The sequence below is a fragment of the Rutidosis leptorrhynchoides genome, chromosome 9 (genome assembly GCF_046630445.1).
Source record: "Rutidosis leptorrhynchoides isolate AG116_Rl617_1_P2 chromosome 9, CSIRO_AGI_Rlap_v1, whole genome shotgun sequence".
NCBI lineage: Eukaryota > Viridiplantae > Streptophyta > Magnoliopsida > Asterales > Asteraceae > Rutidosis > Rutidosis leptorrhynchoides.
The window spans coordinates 130,699,086-130,713,080 of NC_092341.1; positions in this window are offsets into that span (position 1 = coordinate 130,699,086).

Below are 13,995 nucleotides of genomic sequence, written 5' to 3' on the forward strand. Positions count from 1 at the left end.
AGACAATCTAACTCTAACAGAAATACATAAACCCCCTATACTTAGTTGAAATTGTGATTAACATTATTTTTAATTGAATCTTCAACAACTTGTATATCTTTGACTTTTACTTCAATCCATTTGTTGATTTCCTCCGTAACTTTCACAAATTCAACTAACATTGCCTTTTCTTTTGACGATAAATTGGATATTAATCGGTTATATAACTTAAAGTTTCCTTTAATCTTAGCATCGTGAATCCGTTTATAAAGTTTCTTCGTTGAACTGTTAAAAATGGGTTCATCTAATTTCGTATCATCAACGGCATTTGATATTGCTCCAAAAGAACATATATTTAGTCGCAATATCATTCCAAAATATAATGTTTTTAATTGTAATTTCCTTATTTTTAGTTGTAATTGTTTAAAATAAATAAGTGTGAAGATGAAAGACGAAGATCGCTCGAAAACGAAGATTTAAAGTCGAAAACGAAGATTTAAAAGGCGAAAACGTCCAAAATGCTCAAACGTACAAGTTACACTCCAAGTGGTTTAATTTATCGAAGAAAAACGTCTAAAGATTAACAAGAACGCAAGTCGCGGAACGCAAATTGCACGATATTAAATTGTACGAAAAGACGTTCGAGAAACCGGAACCGAGACATAAACTGGGCGTAAATGTACGAAACATCGGAGCCAAAATTACGAGTCAACTATGCACAAGAATATAATATAATATATATATATAATTATATAAAATTATATATATATTATATATATATTTATTAAATATGTCGACAAGCTAGTGTACAAAAAATATGTGAGCTGGATCTGGCGGCCATTCGATCGCATGGGAAATAGGCATAAAACCCATGCGATCGCATGGGTTACTGTAGCAGGCCAAAATGCTATAAATACCAGGCCTGTGCTCGAGCTTCAAACACACTCTTTTATATTTTTAAATTCAGTTTTTAATTTTTATTTTATGTAATTTAGTTTTAGGAGTAGGAGTAGGTTAATTTAGTGGTTACATTTCTACAAGTTTGGGTAGCGTAACGTTTATTTTACGGGTTTTCAAGTCGAAGTTCTGTCTGTGTAAAGCTACGCGATAAATACTCAATGTAAGTTATGTTCTCCTTTTTAAATTAATGTCTTATAACTAAGTTATTATTATGTTTATTTAAACCAAAGTAATCATGATGTTGGGCTAAATATTAAAGATGGGGTAATTGGGCTTTGTACCATAATTGGGGTTTGGACAAAAGAACGACACTTGTGGAAATTAGACTATGGACTATTAATGGGCTTTATATTTGTTTAATTAAATGATAGTTTGTTAATTTAATATAAAGATTTACAATTGGACGTACCTATAAATAACCACATACACTCGATCGGACACGATGGGCGGGATATTTATATGTACGAATAATCGTTCATTTAACCGGACACGGGAATGGATTAATAGTTAATAGACTTATTAAAACAGGGGTGAATTATGTACAAGGACACTTGGCATAATTGATAACAAAGTATTAAAACCTTGGATTACATGCAGTTGATATCCTGATGTAATTATTAAACAAAGTATTAAAACCTTGTTACAGTTTAAGTCCCCAATTAGTTGGAATATTTGACTTCGGGTATAAGGATAATTTGACGAGGATACTCGCACTTTATATTTATGACTGATGGACTGTTATGGACAAAAACCAGATGGACTTATCAAATAATCCAGGATAAAGGACAATTAACCCAGGGTAATAAATAATCAAAACGTCAAACATCATGGTTACGGAAGCTTAAATAAGCATAATATATTTTATTTCATTTTTCCTCGTACTTTTATTTATTGTCATTTTATTTATTGTTATTTATTTTATATTGTTAGTTAAATATCGTCATTTACTTTACGCTTCGCTTAAAATATAAATCGACAAACCGGTCATTAAACGGTAAACCCCCTTTTATATATTATTATATATATATTTATATATTTTGTACAAATATAGTTGTTTAAAAATATAGTGTGCAATAAGCCCGCTCCCTGTGGAACGAACCGGACTTACTAAAAACTATACTACTCTACGATTAGGTACACTGCCTATAGTGTTGTAGCAAGGTTTAGGTATATCCATTTTGTAAATAAATAATTAAAACTTGTGTAGTTTGTATCACTTTTCGTATCAAAAATATATAGTATTTCATGTACACCTCGCACGACATCAAGTTTTTGGCGCCGCTGCCGGGGACTCGGCGAAACGCTATATTTTTAATTTATTTTTGTATAAATATATTTATATATAATTTTTAGAAAAACAATATAAAATTAAAAAAAAACTGGAAACCAGGCCCATGCGATCGCATGAGCCGGATGTTGTAAAACCATGCTGTCGCATGGCTGACGTGACAAACCCAAACCTTGGACTGCATTTAATTCGCGTAGGGTTTTAATATATTTATTATTATTATTTAGGGTTTAGTTATAATATATTAATTAGTTTATTTTAGTTTTAATTTTTAATTAGTAATATTAAGTTTTAATTATTATTATTAATTATATAGTTTAATATATTTATATAATAAATAATATAAAAATTATTTTTTTATAAAATTTGTATTTTTATCATTTTAGTTCTAATTTGTATTTTTATCATTTATTTCGTAATATTTATCGTTCGCTATATAGTTTTAAATTTAGTTTTGCCATAGTTATTTTTATATTTCTATATTTTTAGACTTTGCCGTAAAATCCCTTAAGTGTTTTTTCTTTAGATTAAGATTTAGGCGCTTTAGAATTTTGCGACGCCGTTTATAGATTTTAGTGCCAATTTAAGTAATTGTCGTTTTCCGAATAACATTGCATTACCTTTAGACCTTTAGGCGCAACTTTTTAGATTTAGTTTTTAGACTTTTAAGTTTCGACGTTTTTCTTTCTTATTTTTATTTTTCGACGTTTTTCGACGCGTAATCTTTTTCTTTCTTATTTCTCGACACGCTAGTTTTTAGGACATAGATTTTTATTTTCTTTAAAATTCCAAACGAAAAATTATTTTGAGCGGTTAAATTGATACACATCCAAATTTTCTGCTTCGTAGTAATAGTTGGATTTGTTAGTGGCTGAGTTGTGAGCTTCCGATTTAAAGGGTTCTGGCTCCCTGCTGCATCTATTGGCTATTCGAAACGTGGGCAAAAGCAGAAAAGTCTATTAAATTGATAACTTATATAATTTTTAGTTTTATAACTAATAGGATAATTAGTAAATGCACCACATTGTAGCTAAAATTTGGTAATAAGCGCATTATGGAAAATCTCGAGAATATTTTGGAAACTCTTTATGACATCCGAAATCAATTTAATCAATACTCTCAAACGGGTGTTGATGACAATTCGTTCGGTCAATCTTGGATCACGAATGACGAAACAATAACTGGTTGTGAAATCTGTGGAGATTATCACTCAACATGGGAATGTTATTATTACGTTCCTATGGAACATTATGCACCCATGGAACCTGAATGGAATGATTATGAGGAATACAATTCTAATTGGGATTATTCCCAAGAATATATCCAAACTCAACAACCAGAAGACGAGAAAAATAACGTGTCTGAAAATTTATTAGACAATATGAAAATCAAACTCGAAGAACTCAATGCTCAAAATGAACAAATGGGAGAGTTTGTAAACCGGCAAGCTGAAACTCTATCAGACTACACACCTGTTGATCTGAGGAGTATTGTGCAAGAAAATCTCATATCATCGAATTTTGATGAATTCAAGAGCTCCGAAATCACCAACTATCCCGATGATACTTTTTATTCAGCTTTACCAATTTCACAACATATCGACACATTAGCCTCTACCGACGAAATCATCGATCCATCAATGGATGAAGAAGAAGTAAGGGTGACAAATTGGTACTCTTGGGAAAATGATAACGTTGAAAATTTTACCCCCGAGACCAAAATGGTGGGACCGATAAGTACCATTAATGAAGAAGAATTTGTTTCGATCCCAAAATTCACCATTCCACAACCTTACAACCCAATATTCTCAATAGACGAGTCATCTACCGAAGATGAACTACGAGCTGTAATAGATAATGACACCTCGAATTTCACCCAATTGGGTAATAGAAGTGAAAACTTTGATCCAGAGAATAAACGGAAGGAAATGTTAGGAATTGTCCACCCTATAGAAATATGTATATCGGTGTATATCGATCCATTTGACCAAGAACCAGAAAAGAGACATATCCATTTACTAAAAGCTACAATTAGAAAAGAATTAAGTAGTGACGATCGGGTGGTTCTAAACTTTAAACCCATTGATATATTATACACCACCCGAGATGTAAATAACTGGCTCACTATTCTAATTCGTGGAACTTATTCTACCGACTTCACATGTCGTCAGCTAAGTGTGGGGAAGTCTAACCCCACTTAACGTTAAATTAGGGGTTCGGGTTAGTGCATAACTCGTTAATAAACATGCATAATAAGTTAGGGTAAAAGACGCATTTTCAAAGATTAGCAAACAGTTCCGAAAAGCAACCGTTTTTGAAGAAAAACATGTGTGATAAAACAAGAAGGAATGAACGATGAGGTGCACAATCTATCATCCTGCAATTTTATGGTATCTTTAACTACTTTCTACACTAATCACCCTCATGAATTTATAATTATAGTCTGATTTCATGCAAATGAGGGCATTGCATGATCTTAAGTGTGGGGAAGGGTTATAAATTCTCTCGGGTTTACACTTGGTTTTATTTGCCAAATTTTGTGAAAATTTGAAAAATTTTCAAATAGATGAATTCAAAATTATGTTTATACATATTTATGAACGATGAAAACTAGGTGTTAATACCGAAATTATCGTTACCTCGGAAAGGACATAAATTGAGAAACACCCTAAAACACTTGAATTCATTTAAAATTGAATAAAGGAGAATAAAAAGGCAAAGAAAGAAACTAAGTGTGGGGAGAATGTACCAAGTTATTCAACTAAAAAAACTATCTATCACATGTTTCTGTAAAGTTATTGCAGGTGCTTTTGTTTTGGACTAAATTGACTGTTTTACCCGCAATATTATAATAAAGATAAAAGAAAAGATGGATCTACACAATGAATCAATTCCATCATTAAAAGGAAGTAAAGTCTTTCGAAAAAGACACGCGCTTCTTGATTTAGGTCAAGAAGTTGTCGTCCAGACCAGCTGTAGGTTGACGAAAAATCTAGAAAAGTCATCTCTAAAATCAGCAGGAAATCCACGGACCTCAGCATCAAACAGGGTCGCCAAGTGGTCAGATTTATCCTAACCATGAGAAGGATTTATCTCGTACAATGGGGGGGGCACCGTACAAATTAGCTTGATAAGACTAATGAATCAGATCCCCAGAAAGGATAATCTCCTTAAAGATTAAAAATCAGCTTTTAAGACTGATATTACTCAATCCTTGAGATTGACCTTAAAGATTGAGAATTCAAACTCATGAAATTCAATGATATCTAAACTCGAGCTTGAACGAGAAAATATTTTGATCAAATTAAAACCGATTTGTTTTCTAAAAACCCATTTTTAATGCGTTCATTACCATTGAACGTAAAATCCTAGGAATTCACCTAGAATTCATTAGGTCACCTGAACCAATTCAGGTGTCAACCGTAAGAACGGTGGTTGCATAGCATGGTCGAAGACAGGACCTTGTGCCAGACCGAAAAAAATTATAGGGTGATCTTTACTATTGCTCCTACACAGGATAGTAATTGCATCCGACACGTTTTAGACCATGAACAAATGCATGTCATTAAACATTGCCTTAACAGTTTCTTGTTCATCGCTTTCCTTTACAACCGGACGGTAGTTTGCCGAAAGGTAATATACGGGACAAGTATACTGGACGTGTTGCTTTCCCAATACAAGGTTAGCAAGTGGATGACACAAAACCATAAGTTTTGAGCTAAAATTTTCAAATCTGAAACCACAAAACCCACAAAAATATTTTGCAAACACCGATGAAGGGGTATTCCAGAAAACTTATCTAGGGTAAAAGCTAGAATGAATTTTCAAAAGATCAAATGTTTTCATAAAGATCCAATTTCCTTAAGGATCTAAATTTTTATAGTCATGTGGGACTGTAAACCACATCGTTACTATCATTGTTTATACCGCCATATCAAAATCACTAATGTATAAAGTGTGAAGAATAAAGAAGTGATTCGTGTGATTTAATTTCAAGTTCTGTATTGCTTGAGGACAAGCAACGCTCAAGTGTAGGGATAATTGATATTGCACCAAAAGAACATATATTTAGTCGCAATATCATTCCAAAATGTAATGTTTTTAATTGTAATTTCCTTATTTTTAGTTGTAATTATTTAAAATAAATAAGTGTGAAGACGAAAGACGAAGATCGCTCGAAAACGAAGATTTAAAGTCGAAAACGAAGATTTAAAAGGCGAAAACGTCCAAAATGCTCAAACGTACAAGTTACACTCCAAGTGGTTTAATTTATCGAAGAAAAACGTCTAAAGATTAACAAGAACGCAAGTCGCGGAACTTAAATTGCACGATATTAAATTGTACGAAAAGACGTTCGAGAAACCGGAACCGAGACATAAATCGGGCGTAAATGTACGAAACATCGGAGCCAAAATTACGAGTCAACTATGCACAATAATATAATATAATATATATATATAATTATATATAATTATATAAAATTATATATATTTATTAAATATGTCGACAAGCTAGTGTACAAAAAATATGTGAGCTGGATCTGGCGGCCATGCGATCGCATGGGAAATAGGCATAAAACCCATGCGATCGCATGGGTTACTGTAGCAGGCCAAAATGCTATAAATACCAGGCCTGTGCTCGAGCTTCAAACACACTCTTTTATATTTTCAAATTCAGTTTTTAATTTTTATTTTATGTAATTTAGTTTTAGGAGTAGGAGTAGGTTAATTTAGTGGTTACATTTCTACAAGTTTGGGTAGCGTAACGTTTATTTTACTGGTTTTCAAGTCGAAGTTCTGTCTGTGTAAAGCTACGCGATAAATACTCAATGTAAGTTATGTTCTCCTTTTTAAATTAATGTCTTGTAACTAAGTTATTATTATGCTTATTTAAACCAAAGTAATCATGATGTTGGGCTAAATATTAAAGATGGGGTAATTGGGCTTTGTACCATAATTGGGGTTTGGACAAAAGAACGACACTTGTGAAAATTAGACTATGGACTATTAATGGGCTTTATATTTGTTTAATTAAATGATAGTTAGTTAATTTAATATAAAGATTTACAATTGGACGTACCTATAAATAACCACATACACTCGATCGGACACGATGGGCGGGATATTTATATGTACGAATAATCGTTCATTTAACCGGACACGGGAATGGATTAATAGTTAATAGACTTATTAAAATAGGGGTGAATTATGTACAAGGACACTTGGCATAATTGATAACAAAGTATTAAAACCTTGGATTACATGCAGTTGATATCCTGATGTAATTATTAAACAAAGTATTAAAACCTTGTTACAGTTTAAGTCCCCAATTAGTTGGAATATTTGACTTCGGGTATAAGGATAATTTGACGAGGATACTCGCACTTTATATTTATGACTGATGGACTGTTATGAACAAAAACCAGATGGACTTATCAAATAATCCAGGACAAAGGACAATTAACCCAGGGTAATAAATAATCAAAACGTCAAACATCATGGTTACGGAAGCTTAAATAAGCATAATATATTTTATTTCATTTTTCCTCGTACTTTTATTTATTGTCATTTTATTTATATTGTTAGTTAAATATCGTCATTTACTTTACGCTTCGCTTAAAATATAAATCGACAAACGGTCATTAAACGGTAAACCCCCTTTTATATATTATTATATATATATTTATATATTTTGTACAAATATAGTTGTTTAAAAATATAGTGTGCAATAAGCCTGCTCCCTGTGGAACGAACCGGACTTACTAAAAACTATACTACTCTACGATTAGGTACACTGCCTATAGTGTTGTAGCAAGGTTTAGGTATATCCATTTTGTAAATAAATAATTAAAACTTGTGTAGTTTGTATCACTTTTCGTATCAAAAATATATAGTATTTCACGTACACCTCGCACGACATCAGCATTCTTTGTGATTGGATCATCATTAAGTGTTTCTTCATCTTCCCCACACTTATGCGTTTTTATTGGTCTAACAGTTTTGGTTTGTGGAGATCTAAACTTTCGGTTCACAAAGGTGATCGATGTATCACCATCCCTAAGTGTCATTCTACCTTCTCTTACATCAATGAATGCCTCGGTGGTTGCTAAAAATGGGCGACCTAGAATTAGAGGAATATCAAGGTTTTCCTCCATATTAATCACTATGAAGTTTGCAACAAAGGTCAAACTTCCCACGTTAACAAGTAAATTATTTGCTATTCCAATCGGGTGTTTAATGGTTTGGTCAAATGATTGAACACCTATTTTGGTTGGTTTTAATTTACCCATGCCTAATCTTTTGTATAAGGAAAGAGGCATAATATTTGCACTTGCTCCTAAATCTGCGAGTCCATTATATACAGCACCATCATTAAGTAAGCAAGAAATGATAAATTCACCCGGGTCTCCTGCTTTAGTAAGTCGAGTTGGTTTGTAAACCTTTTTCGGGTGTTCTTTCCTTGGTTCTTTCATTTCTATTTGAATTTCTTATTCACATTTTTCTTCGTTTCTTGGAATGGGAGGTTTGTATAGGAATTCTTCTTCATCACTCAAATTTGAATCCTCCCTATATTCCAATTTTGATTTTTCATATGTTGTTGATAACATATTTATGTTTTCATTTTGAAGGTTTTCTTGGGTGGTGAAATTATGATTAACTTCATTGTCAACTTCCATCGGACCATGTATGTAATGTTTAACTCTGTGACCATTAACTTTAAATTCAATCCCATTTGAATTTATTAATTCTATCGTTCCGTATGGGAAAACTCTTTTGACTATGAATGGTCCAGACCATCTTGATTTCAATTTTCCAGAAAATAGCTTGAATCGTGAATTGAAAAGAAGAACTCTGTCTCCTTCTTTAAATTCTTTTGAACTTCTGATTCTTTTATCATGCCATTTCTTCGTTCTTTCTTTATAGATTAACGAATTTTCGTATGCTTCATGTCTTAATTCTTCTAATTCGTTTAGTTGACTTAATCGTAGACGTCCGACTTCATGTAAATTAAGATTACATGTCTTCAAAGCCCAAAATGCTTTGTTTTCAATTTCTACTGGAAGATGACATGCTTTTCCATAAACAAGTCTAAAAGGTGTGGTTCCAATTGGAGTTTTGTAGGCTGTTCTAAAATCCCAGAGTGCATCCTCCAATATAATGGACCATTCCTTCGGATTTGATCCTACGGTTTTCTCTAGAATACGTTTTAAAGCTCGGTTGGTATTTTCAACTTGTCCACTTGTTCGTGGATGATATGAGGTGGAGATTTTATGAGTTACTCCATATCTTTTAAGAACTTTCTCAAGTTGATTATTACAGAAATGAGTACCCCGATCACTTATTAAAGCTTTCGGTGTTCCAAACCTTGCAAAAAGACGTTTTAAAAAGTTGACTACAACTCGTGCATCGTTAGTTGGGAGAGCTTGTGCTTCCGCCCATTTAGATACATAATCAATGGCTACGAGTATATATAGATTATTATGAGATTTTGGAAATGGACCCATAAAGTCAATACCCTAAATGTCAAATACTTCACATACTTGGATGACATTTTGTGGCATTTCATCACGTTGACTTATTTTTCCGGCCCTTTGACAAGCATCACAGGATTTGCAAAGAAGGTGTGCGTCTTTGTAAATTGTAGGCCAATAGAATCCAGCATCATAAACTTTTCTTGCTGTTAGTTGAGGCCCATAATGCCCTCCTGTTGGTCCTGTGTGACAATGGTTTAAAATTTTACTAGCTTCATCTCCAAATACACATCTGCGTATTATTCCATTGGGACAACTTTTAAACAGATGTGGATCTTCCCAAAAATAGTGTTTTATATCACCGAAGAATTTCTTTCGTCTTTGGTACGATAATCCTTTTTCAAGGAATCCACAAACTAAGTAGTTTGCATAGTCTGCAAACCATGGAATTTCTTTATAATCTATCTTCAATAGATATTCATCAGGAAAGTTGTCTTGTATGGCCGATTCATTTAGAACTTTTAATTCGGGATTTTCAAGACGAGAAAGATAATCAGCGGCGAGATTTTCTGCTCCTCTTTTATCTCGGATTTCAATATCAAACTCTTGTAAGAGTAAGATCCAACGGATTAATCTTGGTTTAGCATCTTGTTTTGAAAATAGGTATCTAAGAGCAGAATGGTCGGTATAGACCACCGTTTTTGCTAGAACGAGATATGATCGAAATTTGTCAAAAGCAAAGACAATAGCAAGGAGTTCTTTTTCAGTAGTTGTATAGTTCGTTTGTGCTCCTTGTAACGTCTTACTAGCATAATATATAGGTTGAAATCATTTTTCAATCCTTTGTCCTAAAACGGCTCCCATTGCAAAATCACTTGCATCGCACATTAGTTCAAATGGTAGATTCCAATTTGGTGTTATCATGATCGGTGCAATAGTGAGTTTCTCTTTAAGAATATTAAAAGATTTGATGCATTCATCTGAAAAGATGAATCGAGCATCCTTTTCTAGGAGTTTATTCATAGGAGTGGCAATCTTAGAAAAATCTTTTATGAAACGTCGGTATAAACCGGCATGCCCTAGGAAACTCCTAACTCCTCTAACATTGGTGGGATGTGGAAGTTTAGCAATTACATCTACTTTAGCTCTATCCACTTCAATTCCTTCTTTTGAAATTTTATGTCCAAGAACGATGCCCTCTTTAACCATGAAATGGCATTTCTCCCAATTAAGTACTAGATTTGATTGTTCGCATCTAATAAGCATTCGTTCCAGATTAACTAGACATGATTCAAATGTATCACCGAAGACTGAAAAGTCATCCATGAAAACTTCCATGCATTCTTCTATCATGTCGTGAAAAATCGCCATCATACACCTTTGAAAGGTTGCAGGGGCGTTACAAAGTCCAAATGGCATGCGTTTGTAAGCAAAAGTACCATAAGGGCACGTGAATGTGGTTTTCTCTTGATCTTCGGGTGCTATTGGAATTTGAAAATATCCGGAAAATCCATCTTGAAAACAATAGTAACTATTTCCGGCTAATCTTTCCAACATTTGATCTATGAAAGGTAAGGGAAAGTGATCTTTTATGGTGGCGTCATTTAATTTTCTATAATCAATACACACACGCCATCCTGTTACAGTCCTAGTAGGAATAAGCTCATTTTTTTCATTTGTAATGACAGTCATGCCACCCTTCTTAGGCACGCATTGAACTGGGCTTACCCATGGACTATCAGAGATTGGATAAATTAGACCTGCATCTAGCAGTTTAATAATCTCTTTCTTAACTACATCTTGCATATTAGGATTTAGTCTTCGTTGGCGTTGCACATACGTTTTATGACCTTCTTCCATAAGGATTTTATGTGTGCAATACGAAGGACTTATTCCTTTAATATCATGAATCTTCCATGCAATGGCTGGTTTATGAGCTTTCAACACAGAAATGAGTTGTGATTTCTCATTTTCAGTAAGAGAAGACGATATTATTACAGGTAATTCAGATTCACCATGTAAATAAGCGTATTCCAAATGGTTTGGAAGTGGCTTTAACTCTAATTTCGGAGGTTCTTCTATCGATGATTTGTATTGATATCTGTCTTCTTCTTTTAGCATTTGAATTTCTTCTGTTGTTGGTTCATATCCATTAGCTATAAGTGTAGCTAACATTTCAGCTTCATCAATTGGTTCATTACCTTCTCCTAAAGAACATTCTCCCGTTCCTTGTAATTCTAGAAATTCTTCTAATAATTCTGCATGTGCATCTATAGTTTGAATATAATAACATGTATCATCTGCAGATTGTGGTTGTTGCATTGCTCTATCAACTGAAAAGGTAACACTCTCATCCTCTATACTTAGGGTCAATTTCTTACTGAACACGTCTATCATTGCTTTAGCTGTGTTTAAGAATGGTCTTCCTAATATGAGAGGAACTTGAGAATCTTCTTCCATGTCCAGAACAACAAAATCTACTGGAAATACTAAAGTACCAACTTTAACTAGCATGTTCTCCATTATCCCTCTAGGATATTTTATTGATCGATCGGCTAGTTGTATGCTTATTCTTGTTGGTTTCAATTCTCCAAGGTCTAGTTTAGCGTATAGTGAATACGGCATTAAATTTATACTAGCACCTAAGTCTGCCAATGCTTCTATTGAACTAAGACTACCCAGAAAACATGGAATTGTGAAACTTCCTGGATCAGATAGTTTTTCTGGTATCTTATTCAACAGCACTGCTGAACAATTAGCATTCATGGTAACAGCCGAGAGTTCTTCCATTTTCTTTCTATTTGATATTAGATCTTTCAAGAATTTAGCATATCTAGGCATTCCTGAAATCACATCAATGAAAGGAAGATTTACATTTATCTGTTTAAACATATCCAAGAATTTGGATTGCTCGGCTTCAAGTTTCTCTTTCTTCATTTTACTCGGGTAAGGAAGTGGTGGTTGGTATGGTTTAACATAAGGTTTATCCTTAATTGTGTTATCTTCATTAACCTTTTCAACTACCGATTCTTTTTCCTTATCTTTATTAGGTTGTGGTTCTTGTGGAGTAGGAATAGCTTCATCAGAAGTTACATGTATTTCAGGTGGTTTAAGTGTTGTACCACTTCTTGTGGTAATGGCTTTAGCTGTTTCATTCCGGGGGTTAGCATTTGTATCACTAGGTAGACTTCCCGGTTTTCTTTCACCTATTAACCTTGCTAGGTTACTTACTTCTTGTTCCAGATTTTAAATAGAAGCTTGTTGATTTCTAAATGCTTGGGCATTTTGTTCATTAGTTTGTTTCTGAGATGTGAAAAACTGCGTTTGAGTTTCAACTAGCTTCGTCATCATATCTTCTAAATTTGGCTTTTTATCATCGGTTTGTTGTGGTGGTTTGTTTTGAAAATTAGGTCTTTACTGATTGTAATTATTATTGGATACTTGTTGATTGCTAGGACCTTGTTGGTTGTTGTATGGAATATTTCGGTTATAATTCTGGTTTTGATTATAAATCGGTCTTGGCGGTTGATAATTATTCTGATAATTATTTCCAGGCCTTTGGTTTATGTATGAAATATTCTCTCTTTGTTCCATTGTTAATTCAATACTGAGACAATCTTTTGTCAAATGTGGTCCTCCACACTGCTCACAACTAATTCGTATTGAGTGAATATCTTTAGTCATCTTTTCCATTCGTCTCTCGACAGCATCTATCTTTGCGGAAATGGAATCTAAGTCATGGCTAGAATCGGCTCTAGCTGCTTTAGATGATCTAACGATATCTTTTTCTTGGTGCCACTCATGTGAGTGGGAAGCAGTGTTATCAATAATTTTGTAAGCATCAGTTTCGGTTTTCTTCATAATAGAACCACCAGCTGCTATATCTATGTCTTTCCTTGTAGTGATGTCGCATCCTTGGTAGCATATTTGTACTATTTGACAGGTGTCTAAACCATGTTGCGGACATCCTCTTAACAACTTTCCAAATCTAGTCCACGCCTCATATAGAGTTTCATTCGGCTTCTGTGTGAATGTAACAATTTCTCCTTGAAGTCTTACTGCTTTAGATGCAGGAAAGAAATGTTTAAGAAATTTTTCAACTAATACGTCCCATGTATCAATCGCCCCTTCAGGTAACGATTCCAACCAAACTTTGGCTTCTCCCTTTAAAGTCCAGGGAAATAACATGAGATATATCTGTTCATCCTCCACTTCTCGGATTTTAAATAGTGTGCAGATCCTATTAAAGGTACGTAGATATTCATTTGGATCTTCCTTCGGCGCACCACTAAATTGGC